The sequence below is a fragment of the Physella acuta genome, unplaced genomic scaffold (assembly GCF_028476545.2).
Source record: "Physella acuta isolate Inbredline_101_S28 unplaced genomic scaffold, ASM2847654v3 ptg000489l, whole genome shotgun sequence".
Taxonomy (NCBI): Eukaryota; Metazoa; Mollusca; class Gastropoda; family Physidae; genus Physella; species Physella acuta.
The window spans coordinates 59,933-70,913 of record NW_026732008.1 but is presented as its reverse complement, the minus strand read 5'-3'; the positions used below and the strand labels follow the sequence as shown (position 1 = coordinate 70,913).

General features: G+C 32.9%; 1 long non-coding RNA gene across 1 annotated transcript; it reads right to left on the bottom strand.

The window, feature by feature from the left end:
• Window positions 1-5,707: 5,707 nt before the first annotated feature.
• Window positions 5,708-10,130, bottom strand: LOC131944368 (uncharacterized). Its single transcript, XR_009387012.1, has 3 exons — window positions 10,019-10,130; window positions 6,926-6,991; window positions 5,708-5,771 (listed from the first exon to the last, which is right to left on the bottom strand). It is a non-coding gene; the product is annotated as an uncharacterized LOC131944368 (long non-coding RNA).
• Between the last annotated feature and the right edge of the window lie 851 nt (window positions 10,131-10,981).

Below are 10,981 nucleotides of genomic sequence, written 5' to 3'. Positions count from 1 at the left end.
ATATATATATATATATAAAATTCTTAGTTTAAAAAAAAATTAAAACAAGTTACAACAACATGTCATTTGTGTGAGGTCCATTAGTCTGTTTTGAAAATCTCTGGTACAACATGTTTTCCATAATGCCTCCTATACGAGAGTCGATCAAAAGAATATGAAACATTAAAGCTTTGTATGTGTAATGGTTTCTTGCGTTATCTTTATTTTTAAGTTGTTTTTTTATTTATGTCATTAGTTTTAAATACATTTCCTTTTTACTTTCTCGTATATACGAAGTATAGAGAAAGTCATGTAATCGTGCAAAAAAAAATCGATTTTACACCTCACTGATATGGAAAAACATAATTTTGCACTCTTCTCCGTATGTCTGTGTGTCTGTCTGTGTGTCTGTGTGTGTGTGTGTAAACACGATAACTTGAGTACCGTTACAGCTAGGGTGAGTAAATTTCATATATAAGTATTTTATTAAAATAGTAGATCAGTTTGAGCTTTTGAGCGATTTCCGATAACCGGAAGTGGTACTTTTTCTACTTTTCAAAAGCCTATAACTTACTTAAGTACTATTTCAGATAGATAAATGAAATTTCATATGTAAGGAAAAGATCTAATCCTCTACATTCTGTCAAATTTTGAGTAATTTTCGTTTGACCGTAAGTACTAATTTACGCTTTTTTTTTTCTCAAAAAAAACGAATGTAAATTTATAAAGTACTAATATTATTGCGCACTATTATGCACATTTCATTTGGCGTTCACCTGGTGTGCAAATCGTTTTTCTACGAGATTTTATTCTATTTTAAAAACTTTAAGTATTTAAAATGGAGTTCCCATCCCCTGTTGTTTTATGGTCCTAGTACCTTTGACCACAGGTGCTTTGACCATAGGGGGTTTGACCACAGCGGGGCTTTGACCATAGCGGTGCTTTGACCATAGCGGGTTTGTTCATAGGGGGGTTTGACCATAGGGGGTTTGACCACAGGTGTTTTCTAAGCAGAGGGTCTTTGATCACAGGTTGTCTATCAACGGGTGTTTGATCACAAGTGAAAAATACAATACGTCTAACGACAATATTTGCGACATGAAAATTTACGTCGTGGAAATAAGAAATTTAATCGTATTTGAAAAAAAATTCATAAAAAAACCGTTTTAATAACAAGCTTTTATGTAATAATGCACTAAAAAGTAGAAAATAAATTATAAACTACTGTTTAAATAACTGCAAGGAAAGCGTGTTCTCTTCCTAATATTAGACACTACTATTTAAATTACTATAAAGAAAAGCGTGGGTCACTTTAGTATCTATTGGATACCTTTACTAATATTTAGGAAGAGACCCATGCTCAAGCTCGAATCCGAGTTCAAATCAGTCGAACGTCTCTGATTGGTACCTAACCAACGTTAGGGAAACGAAAGCAGCTGGGCATAGTGCTGAACACACTATCCCTTTATATGTGTCTTTGATATGAACGGGATAATCTGAGGAAACAGTTATAAGTGTACAGACGTTCTACAGATGTAAGTCTCAACAATCAAACCGTTCTCCCACGCTGCAGATTCAAGACTTAAGAATCTCATACAAAACCAAGACTACAACGTTCATTTTCTCTATATTGATATATACATATATATATATATATATATATATATATATATATATATATATATATATATATATATATATATAATCTGTAGAAACCTTGAAACTATATAAATTTAAAGCTGTTCTAGCCAAAAAAGTAATATCCAAAGCAGAGAAATAATAAACGAAAATAAAAACTGGTAGCTAGATACATATGTAGACAGACATCCCAAAAACGGCTGACACTTAGAAGCAAAAACTAGGGACAAACAACACGAAGATTTCAGTTAAATAAAACAACAAAAATATCCAATATAGCTTCAGACATCTGTGTGTGTATCTCTTACCGGCAACAATGGCAGCAAAGATTAATCCATAAAAAGCAAAGTAATTTTCTTGATTAAAATACGTCATACTACAATAACATTGATATAATAACACCTAATAATACACTTATACAATTGCTGAAATATGTGTTGCCTTAAATTTTAATTTTTTAAAGGCTCTTTGAGAATAGACATGAGCAAAGTTTTGTAAACATTGATGATTACGCACATTTATCTAGCCGTATAGGGGTCGGTAGTTCGCATCTAACAACGATAGAAATGGGAGGGCACTCCCTCAATGATGTTAACCACACCTCGCAACTACAGGTACCTAACTCTAGTTTATGTGTTTAGTACGGTTACACCAAGATTTAGTGACGGAATGACCTAGCGGTAGAGAGCTATTGCTAACATGTAAGATTACCTAACTCACGTTATGGTAGCGTATCGAGGGGGGGGGGGGGGGCGGGGGAGGGACATATGTCCCCGGGCGCCGACCTTAGGGGGGGGGGGCGCCAAATTGAAAATTTGAAGGGGGTGCAAATGGAAAGTTCGAGGGGGGGGGCAAATCGAAAGTTTGAGGTGGGTGTGCAAATGAAAAGTTCGAGGGGGGGGGGGGGTGCAAATCGAAGATTTGCTCTCGAGGGGGCGCCAACTTGGAAGTATGTCCCCGGGCGCCGGGAAGGGTAGCTACGCCTCTGATGGAAAGTAAAGGCGGCTGGGCATAGTGCTGACCACACTATCCCTTCATACGTCGAGGTCAAAGAAACACGTGAGTCTACTTTACCTGACCCTTAGACCTTGAGATTTGTAAGGAGAGATTTATTTACACTGAGATTTAAGACTTGTATTGATACACAGTTTATAAAATGATACTTTGTTAGGACTAGGCCGGCCAGCTTAAGGATCAATAAAGCTCTTAAGATTTAACGTTAACCAGGTGTTGTGTTTTATTGAACGACCTGGTGGGCCAGTTTAAAGGGTGTATAGGGGAGCTATGGATGTCCCAGCCTATGAGAACAACGCTGAAATATTACTTTGTGTCGGGAAGCCTAATAGTATTTTCTCTAGGTAAAAAAAGTGGCTATTTTTACCACAAAAGTAAACAAATGACTCTGTACAATGTACTTTAAAGACGGTTTTTCATAAATAAATATGGCTTTTAGGGTCATAGCAATGTCTATTTAGATTCAACGTTGGTTATTCCGAATAGATCAAGTAAAATTGGGAAATCAATGAATTGTTCGATTTATAAAGAAAAGTACTCCCGACCATTCCGTTAAGAGATAAAAATGTATTGGATTTCATACAAAAGGTTTAAGTCTAAGTTCTTGTTGAGTTGATAGGTTGTCATTGGAAACATTGTAGCTGCATTGCATTATTGAATGAATTTGTCCGCTTCGTCACAGTAGATGTATGTTACTTCGTTGTTTGAGTCTTGTTAATAATAGAGTTCATTGTGGGCTGTGTCAATTTCTGGTTGCCAACTTTAAGGGTGTGTTTTTAGATGTTTGTTTGTTGTAAAGAAGCAGTCTGGAACCTCACAATATAAACACTAATAGGTAAGTGCTCTTTGGTGTTATGTTTCGGAATGTTCCAACATGTTTGTCTTGATTGTAAATCTAACAATTTAGGGCGTCCATGTGCTCTTCGTTAACCAAATGTATTGACAGTGGTCCGAAGAATAAAAGCAAAGCAGATTAGGAAAAGTTTGTGGCGATTCAGGTCTTCACTATGTGATTTGGACGGAGTGGTGGCTTCTAATGTCATTGAACTTTGCTGGTGATGTATTTTTTCTTGTTAGGTTAAGGTGATATGGTGTGGTGTGGCTTTTTACTTGCTGTGTAAACGGTAATACTTCGGTTGTTGGTGTGGTGGATACTAACGATGAATATTTTTTTTGGGCAGAGCTTGTATTAGAGTCTCTTGCATAAAGAAGGAAGCACCCAGCTCAGGGTTTCTTCTATTCGGGTTATGTCGCCATTTGTGAAACTTAGAGTGTATTGTCCGTTGGTCTTAGTAGAATTCTGCCGCTTGTAGATCTCAATCATTAGAGCTGATAGCCATGCGTAAACACAATAGTAGTTAAATTATAGAAATTATATTTATTACCCCTTTTTTAGTATCCTTTTTTGTTATATTTAAATTCATTCACATCTGTTAAATCCTTCGGTTTCACTTGATGCCTTAAATTAAGTAAACGATTTCAATGCTAATGTCACCATCACTTGCTTCAGAGACTTCGAAATATGAAGGGTAAGTGTAGTCAACACTATGCCGAGCCGCCTTTGTTTCCCTAACGTAAGTTAGTTACCCATCACTAATTATAAGATTGTATATTTATAAAAATGTGGTATATAAAATAATTATAGATTGAAATTTTAAAAAATGTAATAAATAATGTTAATATTTCAAAAATAAACTTATTACATTAAAGTTATAAAATTGTAAATATTATTCTATAAGAACGTTGTCTGTGTTTAGATAAATCACTTTTTACTTTAAGTTTGTGTCTATTGTTATGTAGAGGGGGTGGAAGCAAGAGATGTAACTGAAATAGCAATATAAACAGAAAGTGATATTTCAACGCTAATGGTAGACAAAGGTACAGCCGCCTTTACTCTCCCTAACGTGGGTTAGGTACCAATCAGAGCTGGGTGGCCTCAGGGACGGTCTACTGACTTGAACCCGGATTCGAACTCAAGACTTACGGGTTAGCAGTCCAGAAGTACATGTGTAAAGATTGTAAATTGCACCCGTTGTTTCAATACTAGTATTGATAACAATAAAAGAAAAAAAAAATTGTGTTGAAGAGAGACAACATTTTAAATAATTTTTCTAATCATACTGATTCATCAACTGATCACTAATGTATTAAAATGGAGTATGTAAATTTCGCGTTGTGCTTCAATCTTCAACGTTTATTTGATTTAATTTTTTTTTAAATAATAAGACGTATTTTTTAAGCCATCATTATTACTTAGATTATTATGAAGTAAAAATGTTTCTAAATTTCATTACTTTGCTTATTTTGAGAAAAATAATATATTTTATTATTGTGAAATGAAAAAAAAATTATTTCTTTGACACATATGAAATATTTGTGTTATTCTTTTTATTTTATGAAACCTAGTAAATTATTTGTTAAAATTATTTGACAATTGTAGCTTGAATTTCTTTTTCTTCTTTAATCTTAAAAGGAATACAATTATTCTGATAAATGACGTTTGTTTTCCAAATAGACAACGTTTCTTTTTAAAATTGTATGCATAGAAGTTATTTTTAAGCAGGTAAACGTTTCAAAGACTGCCGCCTTGGAAAACCATATCAGCTAAGTCAGTAACCGAAGACGAACCATCACCAATTCACACAATTCGCTGATGATATAGATGCCATTGCAACCGTGAAGACATTGATAATGACCAACATCCTGAATGGTATGGCTTCTGATTTGTAAATGGCAATGTTGTAAGGCTCTGTGCCGAGAGAGAAAATAAGGGGAAAGCAAAGACGAATATTTATATATGACACAAAGGAACAGACTAGTCTTCTCACAGAAAGAAAATGAGCGTCAGACGACTGAAGTGGATGGCGGAGAATTTATGTGTCCACTGTGGTGCCCCCAACAACCATAATAAGGGCAAAGTGAAGATGATGATGATGATTTGATAATGACATATCGCCTAATTATCGCAAATAAACATACAAAAAAAAATTTTCTTTTCGATTTTTATTAGATGAATTAATTAACAAAATTATCCATTAGTTGTTTCTTTTGACAAGGACTCCTGGGTCATCCATAAATGACGTCATGCGTTGCCATTCCCTGGTCTCATACACCTAAATGTTGTTCCACATGGTTTGGTCCTATTACACAGAAAAAAATAAAAAATTTTTAAAAACATCTAGAAATGGTATATATATCTATCTAAATATCTCTCTCTCTCTCTCTCTCTCTCTATATATATATATATATATATATATATAAATATATATATATATATATATATATATATATATATATATATATATATATATATATATAGGGCCTATATATATATATATATATATATATATTTATATATTTATATATATATATATATGTATACATATATATATATATATATATATATATATATATATATATATATATATATATATATATATTATATATATATATATATATATATATATATATATATATATATATATATATATATATATATATATATATATATATATATATATATTTATTTATTTACTTATTTATTTATTTATATAAAAAACCTTAGAATCATTAGATTTGTCCACATGTTTGTGAAAAAGTAATTAAAGAGTATGTCATTTGGTCTACGAACAGTGGAGGTAGCTTTTTAATGTAATAATTTTAAAATATTTTGTTTACTATTTCTAAGAAAAACAAAAATAAAAAATTATAGCATTTTTTAAATAGATTTTTTATTATAAATTAAGTTTTGTGTTGTAATTGCGAAAGAAATTTAATAAAATATTTGATTTATACTATTAAGAAAGCCCTCGCATTTCTAATAACATTGCGAGTAATAAATAGGCGAATATTCAATCATTGTTTGAATGAGATGAAATCACTCCAATGTTTAAATTTAGGCCCTATGCATTTAATATAACAGCTACTCACCTATGTATTAATCATTCAATGTCTCAATTTTTTTGAAAACCTATGCGAACCTAGGCAGTATGCCTAGTATATATATATATATACTTTGCAATGGTCATGAGAAATGCCCAGTTGCATTATTAACAATTTTTTATATTCCAGTGACGCTCTCTAACACATACTTTGGACAAATAGGTGTATTCAAATATTACACGAACCATAAAACACAAACACCCGAACTCAAACATAAATACATTGTTTATCTGTATCTTTACACACATGTGTACTAAAATGCAATTTTTTTACGCGGCATGCTTTAATTGACGATTTTCACGGACCCCCTATCCTCAGAAGATAGTGACGTCATTTAAGGACAAATTTTTACCTGCACACATAAATGTCCCAACAGCATGGTTTAGTGGGAAAACATTTTTTAAAGTATCGGGCGCACCTATAAAAAAACATTTTATTTACTAAGACAACTTATATAGTTATCTATAATAAAAAGCTGGTTGACATGTTTTAGTCCTTCCTTCCATCCGTTATTCCTGCATCGCTAAAGATTCTAGAACCATAAAAGTAAACATTAACACATGCCGTGATTTTACGTAACTCATTTTCTAATTATAAGTATTGGACTAGGGTTTGTTTATATAACGACTTTTATTTTTTAATTGTCGTCAAATGTTTACTCTTTTGCATACCTAAGCTAAAGAACGTGAAGAAATATTAAATACATGCACATTGCTAAAACATATTAAACTGATCAATGTAAAACAATACATTTGCTTATATGCCTAGAAAAAATGAATTGAATTTACATGTACCTATGTGGGGATAGGACAAAACTAATCACAAACACAACCGAAAAAATAAACACAACACAAACTCAAAACTAAAACAAGCACACACAAACACAATGCAAACACAAACGCAAAAAAAAACACAAAGTAATGGACAAACACAAACGCTAACGCAGACTCAACACGCAAACACAACGACAAACAAACAAAAAAGAATCGCAAACACAACGCAAAACCAAACTTAAACACAAAAGAAAACACAGTCGCCCACACAAACGTAAACACAAATGCAAACACTAATGCAAACGCAAACGGAAACAAAAAAAACGCAAACATAAACCCTATCACAGCCCTAAAAACAAACAATAACGCATCACATAAACACAAACTTTAATGCAAACATAAAAGCATAGTGCTCACAGTGTAGCCCTGGGCGTCGAATAGCACCCTGCCGGGGATCTGGTTGAAGCGCCGGATTCTATTTAGTAGACGACTATAATACCCCTAGCCTGTCCGCAAACCGAAAGATAGAAGTAAACAGTGGACATTTAGGAGCAGCGTGTAAACTGTTATTGATTAAAAATAATAATCAGTGTATATAGGAATATTTTAAAGGCAGTTTAAATATCCGTGTTTTACCAACCTCATTGCACTTTATTCAATCCACGCTAATTATTGTATTTCAACAATAATGCCCTAATTGACGTCAGCGCAATATGCATTCACATTTTTTTACTTAAATATCAATATTTGGCGTGAGTTTAAAAAAATTCAATTACCTCCCCTGTCATAAGTATTATATATTTTATTAAACATTTGAATTGATTACTTTTATTCGACCATAGGTATATAAGCAAAATATTATTTGATATTGATCCTTTTAATATGTTTTAAATGTGAGTGTATTTAATATTTTATTCAAGTTCGTTTCTTGACTAATGCAATAAAGAATAAAAGCTGCCGACATGAAAAAAATGTAATTCGTTATATAAATATACCCTACTTAAGTAATTGTATAAGAATGCGATGAAAGTAAAGTCAAGGCATATGTTGATGGTTCTATAGCGATGACGGAATGATGGAATGACGGAAGGAAGGACTGACACACTACCACTAGCCTTGTATAATAGTATATTATGACTATGATTACGATTAAGCTAATCACGGTTTTTGTTTAGTGCTACCGTCACCAGCATGGAATGCGGGCGCTCTGCTAGTATGCAATTTACGAGTCGACTCGCGGCGTAACATTCGCCGCTATTTAGTTGTTATATATTCTACATTTCAGTAATTCATTATGTGCGAATGCTGCCACTGAAATTTTTTGCTTTAAAACACTATCAGTAGCCCGTTAGGGACGATAACCCCCTCCTCCATTCACCCGACTTCTACCCGGTTCCCCGTGAAAGAAGTCTCCTCTTAGTTACCTCCCTTAAGTTTAAAATAGTTTCAAACTAAGTTATCTGCCCCTAATGGCCGTGACTAATTAGACCCTAATCCACGATTGTAAAAAAAAAAATGGTCAACAGACCGGTGGGGGTGGGGGTGGTAGCGATATGCCTAGAGAGGAAGAGAGGGGGCTGCTAGGCGGCGCTTACGTCTTTTGGTGCCCAGCAAGGTCCCCTTAACAGAATTATATATATATATATTGTTGAGCTTACATCTTGTTGGTTTCCCGCATGGTGCTCATGAGAATTATATATGCGAGTTGACCCGCGACGTAGCATACGGCTCTCTTTAGTTGTTCTATTTCCCATTTTTCATATTTTGTGAATTCGACGCTAACAATGCTTCGACTAAAAATATTTTGCTTTAAAACACTATCAGTAGCTCGTGAAGAACCCTCACTTTCCATTCCTCTCCCTCCCCCGTGAAAGCAGCCATCCGTGACGACAATTCGCGAACGACATTAAAAAAAAGATTAAACAAAAGGTGTTATTACCTCACCTTAGTTTCACATATTTTAAAAACTAAATTATCTGCCCCTAATAGCCGTCACTAATTCGACCCAATAGTAAACAGCTCACCAGACTGATGGGGGTGGGCTTGGTAGCGATATGGTCTGTTTAGCTTACGTCTTGATGGTGTTTCGCATGGTCGCCATGAAGACAATTATATAGACAGATTGCTACGTTATAATGAAGATACACTTGTAAGTCTGGTTTAGGTAAGGTTTAAGATGTTAAATGCATGTATAAATTGAGTCATCATTCCCGTTCGAGCCCAAGACACATGGGGCAGATGAAGTAGGGCTCATCTGCATCAGAGACCTCAGCATATGAAGCGATAACTGGCGGTCACAACATTACATATAATTTCTAAGAGTCGACTACACTAAAATGCTATCAAAAGGTCATGCAATATTATTCGAATTAATGTGAAAGCTTAGAGGTTCTCAATACATCTTTATATACATCTTTAATATTATATTTTTATTGATAATATACTCTAAAAGTAAATGTTATTCCTAGGATAAACGGATTTTTAAAATTAATAGAGATTATGTCTAAAATTAGCTGTGTTCCGCTTGTTTACTTGATGGGCCTTGTACTTTTGCTCAATACCACTATTACCAAAACATTTTAAAATTTACCATAACATTTGCTGGTTCTAATCTTAACTCTAAACAACCAGGTAATAAAAGAAACTAAAATATGTGGATAACAAAAACATACCATCTTTTGCCAAAGGTTTCTGTTAAGTTACATTCCACGAAAGAAACTGTGCATAACAGCAGCAACAGTAAGATCAAATTGCTCATCATGAGTTAGGCCACGATGTGTCTATCTATTTAATGAGAAAGTTTGTTCATAATAAAAGCAACACGTTTGTTTTTTAAATTCATAAAAAGCGTTTTAATAACAATATTTTATTTAATAATGCATTTTAAAAAATTAAAATATCTTCTTGAAATATATAATAATCCACTATCTTTTAAATTAACATAAACAAATGCGTTGGTCACTATAATTTCGAATTGATACCTTTACTTATATTTAGGAAGGGACCCACACTTTTATTTATATGATTTTAAATATTATTGTATCATGATATATTTCATAAATTACATTTTTTTCTCTACTTTTTAGTGCATTATAACATATTAGTGACAAAGCAAAGAAAAGTTATATTGCTAAAAATCAGACACATTTAAAATAAAATAGGCTACCACTACTTTTTTAGAAAAACAAAATTTAAATAAATTATTAGTCAGCACTGCATCGTATTAAAAACACACACACACAGATTAAGACACATAAATGATTCCGTAAAAAATCCCGGCTGTTCATTGGTATTTGTGTTATCTTTTCAAGTAGTTTGTATTACTTTTGGCAGAGAAAACTATTTACATTTTATAGCGTACGCCTTGATAAGTAGATGTAAGTCAAATTTGCTTAAAATTGGTAATTTCTTCATATTCTAAAATTAGAAGATCACGCCATTAGTTTTGTGCACTTTCCGTATTTTAACCCCGTGAAATTTGAATTCATTTTTTTCTGCGTTCTTATCAGAATAATAAACACTTTTGCGGTAGCATAATTAAAATGCTTTTATTTTTATTTTCTTTCTTTAAATAAAATATAGTTTGTACATTTAAAGCACCCAGCATATTATTTTCAACAAAATGCCATATCAAG